The sequence below is a fragment of the Gobio gobio genome (assembly GCF_949357685.1).
Source record: "Gobio gobio genome assembly, chromosome: 23".
In the NCBI taxonomy this organism is placed as follows: domain Eukaryota; kingdom Metazoa; phylum Chordata; class Actinopteri; order Cypriniformes; family Gobionidae; genus Gobio; species Gobio gobio.
In genome coordinates, this window is record NC_137119.1 from 21730259 (window position 1) to 21744633 (window position 14375).

General features: G+C 37.7%; 1 protein-coding gene across 1 annotated transcript in view; it reads left to right on the forward strand.

Moving 5' to 3' along the window:
• Positions 1 to 14375, forward strand: part of dok6 (docking protein 6) — a 112340-nt gene that overhangs the window by 93645 nt on the left and 4320 nt on the right. The window lies entirely within an intron of this gene.

A 14375-nucleotide genomic window follows, 5' to 3' on the forward strand; every position in this document is an offset into this window, starting at 1 on the left:
TGTGCTTCATTTCTCCAGGAGGGGGTGGGACGAAGGCTGTCTCCTTCCACCCTTAAGTGTACGTGGCCGCAATATCTGCCTACCACGATCTCCTGGGAGACAAAAAGGTAAGTCAGCACGACCTGATCATCAGGTTCCTGAGGGGGGCGAGGAGACTGAATCCTCCTCGCTCTCCTCTCGTTCCCTCTTGGGACCTCTCAGTAGTCTTAAGTGCTCTGCAGAGGCCTCCCTTGAGCCTTTGCGGTCGGCTGAGATTAAGTTCTTTTCTATGAAGACGGCTCTGCTGACCGCATTGGCCTCGCTTTAGAGGGTCGGGGACCTGCAAGCATTTTCGGTTGACGAAGCGTGCCTTGAGTTCGGGCCGGCTAACTCTCATGTGATCCTGAGACCCCGGCCCGGATATGTGCCCAAGGTTCCCACCACTCCGTTCCGAGATCAGGTGGTGAACCTGCAAGCGCTGCCTTTGGAGGAGGCAGACCCAGCCTTGGCATTGTTCTGTCCAGTACGCGCTCTCCGCGCTTACGTAGACATGACGCAGTGTTTCAGGACCTCAGACCAGCTCTTTGTCTGTTATGGTGGAGAGCGGAAGGGAAGTGCTCTCTCAAAGCAGAGGTTGTCTCACTGGATAGTAGACACCATTGTTTTGGCTTACCAGCAACAAGGTAGACCATGTCCCCTTGGTGTGAGGGCACACTCCACCCGGAGTGTGGCCTCCTCTTGGGCTCTAGCGCATGGTGCCTCGCTAACAGACATCTGCAGAGCTGCAGGCTGGGCGACACCCAACACATTCGCCAGATTCTACAATCTCCGAGTGGAGCCAGTGTCCGACTATGTACTCGCCCCCCCCGAGGGGCCGGTAATGGACCAGGCTTAGGTGTCTTCGCTTGCTCGCCACTCCACTCCACGGACTGGATACGTGCGATATATTCCTCAGGTGAGCTCCCCGAGAGCCCTGAGCTCCTCCAGCACTGTCGATGCCGACATCAGTTCAGTCTGCCCTCTCGAGCCCAGACCCTCATGTCCAGCCAGGTGCCCCGTGTGCATGGTTCCCTCCGGCGACCCCCACACGAGTATTTCCACCGTAAGCCTCCTCAGTGAGCAGGTGTCTTTCCCTTGGCAAGCCCTGCCACCCCTAGGGTTAAAAATCCACCTTCGGCTGGTACCCTAGAGTTCTTCCATATGCAGCCCACAGCGGGTCATATGTGTACTCTCTAAGTCCTCCCCACGGGTAGGCATCTTTGGCATTCCCTCACTGGGATATGCTTCCCAGTGTACCTTGGTAATCCTGTGATAAGTGGGAGTCCTACGGCCTTAAGTGGCGGGATCTCACACTTACGCAGGGCACTGGACGACAGCTGAGTGGCGCGGTTATATTGGAACCCCCATTCGTCAGTCACTGACGTACGTCGGAGTGACTGAACGAAAGGGAACGTCTCGGTTACGTATGTAACCCTCGTTCCCTGAGGAGGGAACGGAGACGTACGTTCCTTTGCCACGTCAGCTGTGCTGCACTGGAACGCGGAGTTCAGTCTTGGCTCCTGCAGCAGTAACATAATGCGATGTTGCCAGCGTACTTCCTTATATACCCACCCACCTGGGCGGAGTTACGCATGCAAATTCCGCATGCCCATGGCATTGGCACTGCCATTGGGCGCTGTTGAATACTCGAAGATGATTGGCTTCTAAGCGAAACCCCCATTCGTCAGTCACTGACTTACGTCTCCGTTCCCTCCTCAGGGAACGAGGGTTACATACGTAACCGAAACGTTTCCCTCCACCAACTACCGTGCTGCATAGAATGTGTGTACGTTGCCACTCGGGATCGTTCACTTGCGTGACGCTTGGCTGCCCGTTTCTGGGTGATTTGAACACATATTAATTATAGTTTAAAAATATATATCTGGTCATCCTTCATAACGCAGTCGATATTTACAATACATATCGTCTTTAAACTCTTGCGTTACTAAGGCAACGACTGACTTGACGTATAACGTATGAACATTATCGCAGCACCACAGTAGATAACGAAACCATATCCGTACCGGCCGGCTCGGATCAGCACGGAATGGAACGGTTAATAAACAAAGAGAACAGTTTGGCCCGATGAAAAAGCGGCTTCACTAGTCTTGTATGTTCTGTATCATTCTGTATCATCTTAGGAAACTCTGGCTCATACGTTTTTGAACTGAAAACGAGCGCCATTTTATTAAGCCCAAATACAGCGCAAAACTCTGTTGGGAGTGAGTAATTTGTTAAACGTGCTCGCGTCTGATTTCTGTTAGATATAGCCGACGCACTTCATTGCTGTTCATACTGGTTAAATGTCACAGGACATTATAATAAATTAAACGGGGTATAATGACGTGTGATGACGTGTATTGGTATAGTAGTGGTGTCCCATTTCTTAGGGGAATATTTTCACCCCTACGCCTTGGCACTCTGTTTCAAGGGTCAAGGGGAATGGGTAGGTGTAGGGGAAGGCGAAGCGGTATAACATAGAAATGGGCCTAAGAGTCTGACACAGGCTAAAAAGTATTCTTGTTGCTTCATAAAATTAAGGTTGAACCACTGGAGTTACATTACCTATTTTAACAATGTTTTTACTACCTTTCTGGGCCTTGAAAGTGGTAATTAAATTGCTGTCTATGGAACAGTCAGAGAGCTCTCGGATTTCATCAAATATATCTTCATTTGTGTTCCGAAGATGAACGAAGGTTTGGAACGACATGAGAACGAGTGATTAATGACATCATTTTCATTTTTGGGTGAACTAACCCTTTAAGTTCAACCAAAAACGAAAAATCTGTTAATATTTATCACCTGCCTCTCTTTTTGTGTTCCCCAGAAATAAAATCATACAGGTTTGAAACGAGGGCAAGTAAATGATCGAACTGTCCCTTATAGTAATGATGTTTGATGATATTATTAATAAAGGTTATTATAATGTGATGCATTATAAGACATTTAAATAATGTGTTTTCCCCTCATATTGATGTATGAACCACGATATAAAGATGAATATTCGCTCTTTTAATTGTTTACAGTAAATTCTCCTGCTAATATCCACATCTGGCAGGAAAGAACATGACTTCCTGTCACTTTGTGAATGAGAAATAATGCCTGGAAAGTGTTGTGCTGATGTTCATTCAGTCACAGCTCAGGTGACAGATAGAAAACAGGGGCCAAACTGGCAGTGTACATTTGGTCACAAGATAAATTTGTAGTGAGCAGGTATGGATTTGCTGACTCACATAATATGAGTCATACTGTATGTATTCTGTTAAAAATGGATAACCTCCTTCCAAGACATGTAGCACAATTAATAAATACTTCCTGTTACAAATAGCCTTGCAGTTCTGGTATATGACTTTACCTACCTTAGAGTAGGTGAAATAATAATGCCATAAAAATGTCTTTTGAGTTTATTTGGGCTTTTTCAGCATATTCAATTATTTTATAATTTAATTAATCGACAGCTCTATTTAGGGTCTTACTTAGGGCCCTATTATTTTGTGATGTGTAAAACATGACTATACGAGAACATGAACACATGCACTTCATCTCCAGAGGAAATATAAAGACCGGACCTTTAATTGAATTGGAACTTTAATTGAATACCCCTGCTATACATACTATGCTACTGTGTAGCTTTAAATTACACCACTATAGAAAGCTCCCCATGTATCATAATTATATACTGTAGTATAGCATAATTACAGTTACAATGACCTGTGAGCAGAGAACAAATGCACACACATTCATATGACACATTTAGTGACACACACACGTTGGGTTTTTGTGTAGACATAATGATTTTTGTACTATACAAACATTGCATTATATCCCTTAACCCTATACACCCGGAAAACATTCAGCATTTTTACATTTTCAAAAAACCACACACACACTTCAGTTCCACACTTTCTCCAGGACGCCTGCACTAAAGCACATAGTTGTCTGGGTTGGAGCTGAGCGAGTCCAGTCCATATACAGACTCAAAAATGCCCATCTTCGCATTCCTCACCATCTCGCTAATCTGAAATCAATACACAACAAACCCAATCTGTGTGCCTCCCTGCCAGACAGCACGCTCCCAGCAGCTTCAACCTAGCAGCGATGATATAAAGAGGCTTTTCTGGAAGATCCAGACAAGGGTAGAACGGAGAGAGCTTTTCTTATTATATAAACATGCTCAAACGCTGCCGTCTCAGGTCTTGGGAACGCTCTGGAGTGGTTTGATAAGCCTGATTGGTCCCACGTGTGTCCTTTTAAACAGCTGCACCTTGCTTTTCTACTGATTGGGCCTCTTCTGTTCCCTGTCAAAGATTGTGCTGTAGTATGTATATGTGTGTGTGTATGTGTGTGTGTTGAATCTTTCCTTCTGCAAAACATGAGTAGGCGTACTTTTGCAGAGAAGTATTTTTCTGTTGCTCTAATGGACAACTACAGCTGTGTTTGTTAACTAATACAGGTATGGCCATTATCAGTAATACTAGTCATAGGCTGATATTTCATGTAAACAATGTATAAAGTTTAGCCATGGTAAGTCCACACCAGGCAATAAAATCATGCAAAAATCAAATACTTTATAACTGGGACATTAAAGTCTAGTGACAGCTGTGTTGCATACATAATTACTCATATTGAGAGATTGAATTGATTATTTGTACTTTTGACAGTGCATTTGTTGCACCACATGGTTCTTTAAATAAACTGTTTAAACAAATTAATAAATGAAATAAATCTAAAATATGTATATCTAAATATTTGCCTAACATCTAGAAGTTGGGGTTAAAAGTTCATGGACATGTTATTTGTCAACTACCCAATTATAGACTTTAGAAAATGGAGGCTTTTTGCTTAAAATCTTTTCCTCTGCCTTCATTAGTTTGGCTCATTTACTTTGGCCTTTAGGTTTGTAATCACCTTGCGGTGAGTGGCTGTCTGGCGATGGCAGGTTATGTGAGCAGCCGATTGGGCTTAATGTAAATTAACTTTCAGAGCAGGAAAATGCGAGTTTACTAATGCATAGAAATACATGGTGGAAAAGGTTTTTTTTCCCCAGTCAAATCGATTTCTTTCATTCATTATATTAATTTATATATATATATATATATATATATATGTATATATATATATATATATATATATGTATATATATGTATGTATATGTATATATATATATATATATATATATATATATATATATATATATATATATATATATATATATATATATATATATATATATATATATATATATATATATATATATATATATATATATATATATATATATATATGTATGTATGTATGTATGTATGTATGTATGTATGTATGTATGTATGTATGTATATATATATGTATGTATATATATATGTATGTATATATATATGTATGTATATATATATGTATATATATATATATGTATATATATATATATGTATATATATATATATATATATATATATATATGTATATATATATATATATATATATATATATATGTATATATATGTATGTATATATATATATATATATATATACATATATATATATACATATATATATATATATATATATACATATATATATATATATATATATAAATTAATATATATATATGTATATATATGTATATATATATATATGTATATATATGTATATATATATATATGTATATATATGTATATATATATATATGTATATATATGTATATATATGTATGTATATGTATATATATGTATATATATATACATATACATATACAGTGCACATGCTTTGTGCACTGGTGCGCAGTCGTGGAACAGGAAGGGGCCATCCCCAAACTGTTCTCACGAAATTGGGAGCATGAAATTGTCCAAGGTATGCTGAAGCATTAAGAGTTCCTTTCACTGGAACTGAGGGGCCAAGCCCAACCCCTGAAAAACAACCCCACACCATCATCCCCCCTCCACCAAACTTAACACTTGGCACAATGCAGTCAGGGAAGTACCGTTCTCCTGGCAACCACCAAACCCAGACTCTTCCATCGGATTGCCAGACAGAGAAGCGTGATTCGTCACTCCAGAGAACACGTCTCCATTGCTCTAGAGTCCAGTGGTGGCGTGCTTCACACCACTGCATCCGACGCTTTGCATTGCACTTGGTGATGTAAGGGTTGGATGCAGCTGCTCGGCCATGGAAACCCGTTCAATGAAGCTCTCTACACACTGTTTTTGAGCTAATCTGAAGGATACACAAAGTTTGGAGGTCTGTAGCTATTGACTCTGCAGAAAGTTTGCGACATCTGTTCACTTTGCGTTGTGTATACAATTTGCGTCATTAAAGTTCATCAGCATGTAAAGGCAGGCCTCCCAAAACTTTTGGCAATATAGTGTACTCCATATAAAAAGAACAGACATGCCAACTAGACTAATAAACACATAGCTGAAGCAGATTGATATTGCTGTGGTCTGGAGCAAGGTTTACGTAGGGTAAGGTAAAAACACGCAGATCAACCTGAAATCTGTCCCAATGACCTTCAATTAGAGTGTACAGCAGTTCCATTATTAACCACAGATTTACATTGGAAAACTTTGGGACGCTGTAAGAGCTTGGGAGGGCTCAGGCACCAGCTTGCCCTGCTTAGTATCATAACGCATGCCTGCCTAAGCCATGCACTACATTTGAATAAATCTTGCTCACTTTACAACTTAAAATAGTCTGGAAAATCAAAACAAAAAAAATTGTTGCAGAAAGCTGAACACATTTACAATATATTATTGATCCAGTTTATTTAGAGGTCTATGTTTTGGATTAATATTTTGGTGGTAGACTTGACTTTACAGACAAGTCGTTAAGATCGGTTACAATGTAGCATACAGTTCGCATACATCGTAATTATACTGTTTAGATCGGCTTGCTTTAGAGCCACTAACATCTCAGTTATTCACAATATGTCCAGAGTTTGAAGGATCAAAGAATTGGCAAACATTACTACTGGTCAGAGGTCTATTTGTTAAACAGTGCAATGCAGGGCCATGACCACCATAGACATTGAAGGGGACAAGTGAGTGCCCTCCAATAATTTAAAATGGCCAAATTGATCCCCCCAAATATTTGAAATTCTTGCACTGCTCTGCTGCACTCCATTATGCACTCCATTGTATGACAAAAAGTTTCAAAAGTAAAACATTTTGTCTGGTCATCCTCTGCGGTCTAAATAATTGCGATTGAGATGGCCAATCAAATCAAAGTAGGCGGGGTTTACTGGTAACAGAAGCAGAGCGTGAATTCCTGCGCGAAGCATCAGTTTAACACTGAAAGAGTAACATCCAGTGATGCAAACTACTCTACTCTTTATTCTGTTTGTTTTTTAATTATTATTTGCGAATAGCTCAAATCGATTATTTCCCAAGTAGAATCTTACCTAGAATTTCTTTCACTGTTCTGTTTCTATTGGCTTTATTTAAAAAAAAGGTCTTTAATTTGTATTCCATGGAGGAAACAAGCTTCTATAGTCTGACAGTACATTCAATCTATATTTGGATTTGGAATGGATTACAAAATGTTCAAATAATTAAAATAACAGGTTAAAGAGCAATACTCTAGTTTTACACTCTAGTTTCTGCTCTTCATCCTCTAGTCTAGAGCTGCCGTGTAAGTCAGGCTGGTGTGACCTTCTTTGCATTAATGTCAAGCCAATGACAAATCATCTGTGTCCCACCAGGTTAGATCAGTGTACTGCAGCCTCTTGCACGAGTTATGTGTGCATGTACACTTTTGTGCGTGTGTGTGTGACAGCTGTGGTCTAACCCGAAGCCCTGGCGCTGCAGGAGCTGTCTTGCACACAACAAATATGCTTGTTTACCATCCCAGCCGATAATTCCATTTTTTTTTTTTTTTGTCGTACCAAGCTAAAACCGGGTCAGAACTTTGAGCAACAGATCTGCAGTATAATTGCACTTTTCTAAAGGCTGGCTTGTTTCAAGTGAGGTACGAACGGCTTCTGTCATTTCATAGGAACTAATGAAGAAGAATCGAGAGGTTGTCACTTTGTTTTCTTCTCTGGTTGTTGTTAGTTTGAGCCCCTGTGGTGGGAACTGATGCTGTCGGCCAATTGGCGGTTTGCAGTCAAAATTGGGGAGTCAAACACAGCGGCACTTCTGTTGATGTTATTTGTTAGAATAAATGTGTTTGAAAATAAATCACTACACATTTTCTGTGCACGTTTCTCCATTAATGACATAAAGAGGAGATCATTGTCTCATTTCTCATTTTAATTTTAGTTAGTCATTTTGTTATGTGCTGTTTTTAATATTTCTATTTAGCTTTATTTAAAATTTCATAATTTTAGTACTTCAACTTATTTCAGGTAGTTAACATTTCTAATTTGTATCATTTTAATCTAATAACTTTTGTTTATCTACAACTTGATCTACAAACAAATTTGTTGAAATGAAGTTGAAATAAAATAAATGGAAACACTTCAGTTTAGGGTCCAATTCTCACTATTAACTAGTTGCTTACTAGAATTCATATTACCAGGATATTGTCTGTTTGTATAAAGCACATATTAATGCCTTATTCTGCATGACCATATTCTACATCCCTTAATCTTACCCAATACCTAAACTTAACAACTACCTTTCTAACTATTAATAAGCAGTAATTTGGAGTTTATTGGGGCAAAACTCGTGGTTAATAGTTGGTTAACAGCAGGGTCATCATAACGACCATAGACATTGAGGGGGACAAGTCCCCCCAAATTAGAAATGGCCAAATTGCACCCCCCCCAATATTTAATATTCGTGTTGCTGCTCTGCTGTACTCCATTACACACCGCTCTGTTTGTTGCTAGGATGACACAAGCAAAATGTAAATTTTTTTAAGTTGGTCTGCCCCAGCGTCTAACAGCGCTCGTCACTAGCGGCGTTTCCATTACAGATTTGTGCAAAACTTTTGCCATATTTTCTAAATGTCGCTACAAAACTATTGCGAAATGACGGCGTTTCCATTAACCGATGTTATGCGACTAAAACATATTTTTTTCCTCTTGTGATAAGTATTCCAAAAATTATGCCACGTATGTTGGTAGGTTTATGTATATCCCAGCCACCGCACTAGCCATTATTTTTAATCGAAGGAGACGTAGACGTGCTATCCAAGCATTAATGGCAAGGAAAGCACGTATGAGTTGTTTGTGGGTGTTTCTCCTCATATCTGCTTCAAGGTCTTCATGATCATTTGTGGCATTTTTTTGTTGTTTAGAATCCAGTATTCCTGTAATTCTATCGTCTTTTATGTGTTTAATAAAGAACTCTCTCGTCTTCTGTCCAAACATGCTGCGTCATCTTTAAAGAATGATCGACTTTTATGTACGCCAGGTGACCTGTAAATTTCCATTGCCTTTTTGTTAAAATGTCCTTTTTGGAATTGCCTGAAAAACCACCTCATGCGAGGGTAAAAACTTTTTTTCGACATCGGGAGTTTGTCAAGTTTTTGCAAAATTTGCGTTTTCATTGGGTTTTTTTTATTTGCAATTTTAATTTGCGCAATTTGAAGGGTAATGGAAACGCGGCTAGTGTCATAATGAGTGAGATGGCCAATCAAATCAAAGAAGGCGGGGCTTACTGTTACTGCGAATTCCAATGCGACACTTTAGTTATAGCAGTGAAAGAGCGCATCATAAGATTTTAGTAGCTAAATGTTTAATTTTTGACTACTGTTTTATGATAAAAACGTTCAGTGACCAACAGTCATATGAAGTGATGCAAACTACTTGGCATTTTTAATGAAATTTCACCATTTTGAATTGAAAATATGACATTTATGTAAATCATAACTGAATTTGACGAGACAAGAAACATTTAGCATTTTTACATATTAGGCAGACGAAAATTGGAGTGAACTGTTTGCATATTTAAAAAAAAAAAACTGCAAATAGTTTATTAGTTATATATTATTGAATATATACATATATAATCTATAAAAATATTATGTTGTGCTCATGTAAATAATGATTTGGCATGTCATATTGCTGTATTTTTGTCTGTTGAAATGAATAATGGATTCCTACTGCAGACTACAGTCACGTCGTCAGATTTTTTCATTATGGTTTGAGTCAGTATTTGATAAAGATAGTTTCCTGGTTCTTCAGGTACACTGTATTGCCTTTGTTATAAGAAAGTGATACAGCTTGTAGACTCTAGACATTGCAAATATTGAGGTTTGGTGTGTGAGAGTGTCCGTGTGTGTGTGTGTGTGTTATTATCCAAGTCTGTTTATCTGGCCGTTGCTTCATTTCCTCCATCCTGTAGAGCTCACTGGCAGCTCAGATCATCTGTGGCACGGTACCCTGACTGCAATTTCCTAAGGTGATGGAAGCACACATGTGGATGCTGTCTGTTGGCAGGTCGCTGGGGCCAGAGAGGCATAACATGTTTACCGAGCATGCAGGACAAGTGGCGCTCCGACCGCCCTTGGGTTCATACTGGCTCCCGCAAATCCGCTTACATCAAAAGTGTGACATCTGGATGAGAGGACACCTCCTGTGCTGTCCGAATCATGTACCAGAGCGGGAGTGTTCAGTTCTGCTACAGGATCCCTCAATGCAGAGGTTAGATTCAACCCTTCTCGGACACACCTGCCTGTCAATTTCAGGAAAACCTATTCAGATGAGGAGGGTTGGAACTAAACTCCATTTGATCTCCAGTGCTGCACCGTGTTCACACAGTTTAAGATGCAGACACTTCAGGCTTTACGCATGAGGAATTATGACAGATTATGCAGCAAATTTGGACAACAGGACATATCACACCCTAGGGCAGGGTTATAGTTAAATAAAACTAAAACTTTTTTTCCCCTTAAATCAAACATTAACCGAGCTTAAATAAAATGTGCAAAAATGTGAACTTATTATTTAATTGCAGCTAGTTTTCTAAGTTTTCTTATTTTCATTTAGTTTAACTTGATTTACTAAAATAAGTAAAACTGAAATGAAAATAAATAAAAACTATAACTATGTTATATAAAAACATACAATCAAGTAACTAAACCTTTAAATGTAAAATTAATGCAAAAAATAAAAACTCATTCAAAATATTAATAAAAACTCAAATATCTCAATGATACTAAAATAACTGTCTAGGGCTTCTGTTTTTATAAATAAAAAAACAATATTAATAATAATAAATAATTATAGTAATGTTCAAAGGTTTTGGGTAAGTCATTTCACATCTCTAAAATCTCATGCTCACTAAGGCTGTATTTATTTGATCCAATTTGATATTGTGAAATATTACCGTTTATTATTACTATTTAACTAACAGTTTTCTATTTGAATATAGTTTAACCCTAAAGCCGTCTTCTGGCCAAATTAGGGCAAAATCATTTTGTTTTGTTTTTTAAAAATACTTTCCTTAATCTGAGCGGTACAAGACTTGGCTACTTTTCCTAAGTTTGCCACCTGAACACAAAAAAAATTGACTCGATTCTACAATGTTAAGAGCTTGAAAAAAAAAATCCTTAATCCCGCCTTTGTGGACAAAAATGGGCACCCATAGGAATGAATGGGAAAAACTGTAATATTGTAATAAAACTGCATTTTTTTTTTATTTGTCCAATAAAAATCAATAAATCCAACACAATGCAGATCATACACACAAATGAAGGAGTGAGACTATACAACATTCTCAATGTGGCAAACACTCACATTCACACACACACACATCCACAAAAGCATTGCATTGAATGAACCTAAAAAACAGTCACTCACACATACACAAACAAAGGAATTAAATGAGCCAATAACTGGGCAATTTTTAAAAATATTTTTTTTTTTTTTACATTTTTTTGAAAAACATATGCAGCCATTGAGTTCTATTTCCATCTACTGGCTATTGATATTTTAGCTTTAAAAATAAATTAATACCATCATAGGTCACCAAAGTCACCACATTTTTAGGTTTTGGCTCTGGACTTGCTGATTTTTTTTTTTACTGAAGTTAAAGAAATATTAAATATAACATGAAAATAAGCATATTTTAATTAAAAAAATATGGTACTTTTAGAGGTAAATAAATTCATTAATACCCCAAAAAAGGCATAAATTGATAGAATTCATTTTATCAAAGATGGTCATATAACATATATATATATATATATATATATAAAAAAAAAATTTGGAATCACACTTGTGACCTTCGTGCCCAAATGTGTCCATGAGGGCGGGATTAAGGGCTGTTATGTGAGGGTGGCTTGAGGCTTAAGATGCAATTTATTCCTGTGATGGCAAAGCATGATTACTCCGGTCTTCAGTGTCACATGATCCTTCAGAAATCATTCTAATATTCTAATATGAAACACATTTTATTACCTACCACTGTTGAAAACAGTTGTGCTGCTTAATATTTTAGAAGAAATAGTTTTTTTTTTCTTCAGGATTTTGTGATGAATAGAAGTTCAAAAGAACAGCATGTATTTGTAATAGATTTTTTTGTAACATTATAAATGCCTTTACTTTGCCTTTTTATCGATCGAATGCGTCCTTGCTGAATAAAATATTACTACCTTTCTAACTTTTTAACGGTAGTATAAATAAATAAATTAATGATTTTACTTTCATCTTTAAAGATTCTATTATTCATGAGTCAAAACTATTGTCTATCAGATCTTAGGCGTAGAATCTCACGTCATGTTGGTGGTGTTTTACCTTAAGCAAAGCGGACAAGTAAAATCAAGGATAATGAAATCAAGTAGAATATACATACAATCAATAACTGTTTCACTCAAATATCTGCATATGTCCGCTGAATATCACCATATTAACAAACACTTTCTTGTCAGTATATCATCACACATTACACAATACACACAAAATAATGTTTTAGCAATATTACAAAATGTAAACTTTCTTCATGCACGTATGTTCAAATGAAACTTATGCCACTGTCTTTTCGCTTTATGGATTTAAAATAAATTAATTAAAATGACAGAGCTATGATCATAAAAGATGAGCTATTTAGTTCACCCAAAAATGGTTTCCAGTTTATACTGTTTTTGAAGATATTGACTGTGCTGGTTGCTCTTTTCCATGAAATCTGGAAAAGCATCAACAAGGACCCAAAAGCCTTGTTTAGACTGTCAGTCCAAACCTGATCATATTTAACAAGTGTGAATGGCAAAAAAAAGTACAAGTTACATCCAAATGTTTGAATTTTTTTTAGAAACTGACATAGGCTAGTAACAACTAATTTGTATATGCATTTTACGTACGTTATAAAGATTAACATTACAAGCTTTTATCTTAGTGTTTGGTCAAACATATAACCTCTGCAACAAATTGCATTTATTTATTTTTTGCTCAGTTTGAGCCTGAGGTGATTTCGAGCTCCATATGTCATAAAAATCTTATCAAATATGATACTCAAATAAAAAACACACTATTATTTCATATGTCCAGCTTTACAGGGTTAAGCAGAGAAAATGATTGGAGAAATCTGGCAAATGTTTGTCGTTTCAACAGAATGATAATAAATGATATGACATTTTGATTAAACATTCCATGTATTAAAAAAAATGTACATAACATGCATTTGAAAAATAAATTGGGTGAATTTTCATTTAATGTCCTCACCCATTGTTGTACGACTGAACGGAACATTCTCATGTCCGCGTTCCTTTTTGCAAAAAGTTATGGGGTGAGATATCGATGAAACGTATGAATCCAGTGGAAATAGTTGGCACATTTAGCATTGATATTCATATTCTACCTATTCGCATGTTTTGGGACGCAGTGATTATTATTTAGGACGGGTAGTATCATATGTAAATTAGGACACAGCACTGGAGCAGGATTCAGTACTCCTGTTTTGCTCAAAAATGCATTTGATTTCTATAAACCGTGAGGAATAGTTCACCCGAGCGAATCCTCCCACCTGTAAGATTAAATTATGAAGTGACAGTGTGTCATGCAATACCTGTACGTTCCTCAGAAGCGGCTCACTTGGTTTCTAAATAAGGTTTGTGTCACGCGCTCGCTCGGCGAGACTGTATTTGTTCGAGTCAGTGCTCTATACACGGGCGTGCTGTTGTTCAGAAACAAGTTGTGTGTGATTCGCCTACTTGGAGAGCAGGTAGGCTATCCTTGCCTCACCCTGGATATTCTCCTCCTCATCCATAATTGATCACACAATCACCTCTAGAAAATCGAGTTAAGCCATCTACCTCTCCTGCGAGCGTGCCAAACACCGATACGTGGAGAGTTGCCAAAATCTCCTTTCCCTTCTTGTTTGAGGAACAGCGTTATATTAATGCACAAAGACGATCAATGCTGCGTTCAAAGGCGCAGGTCAATCAATGCACAGGAATGTGTTTTGCCGTACAGTTCTTAT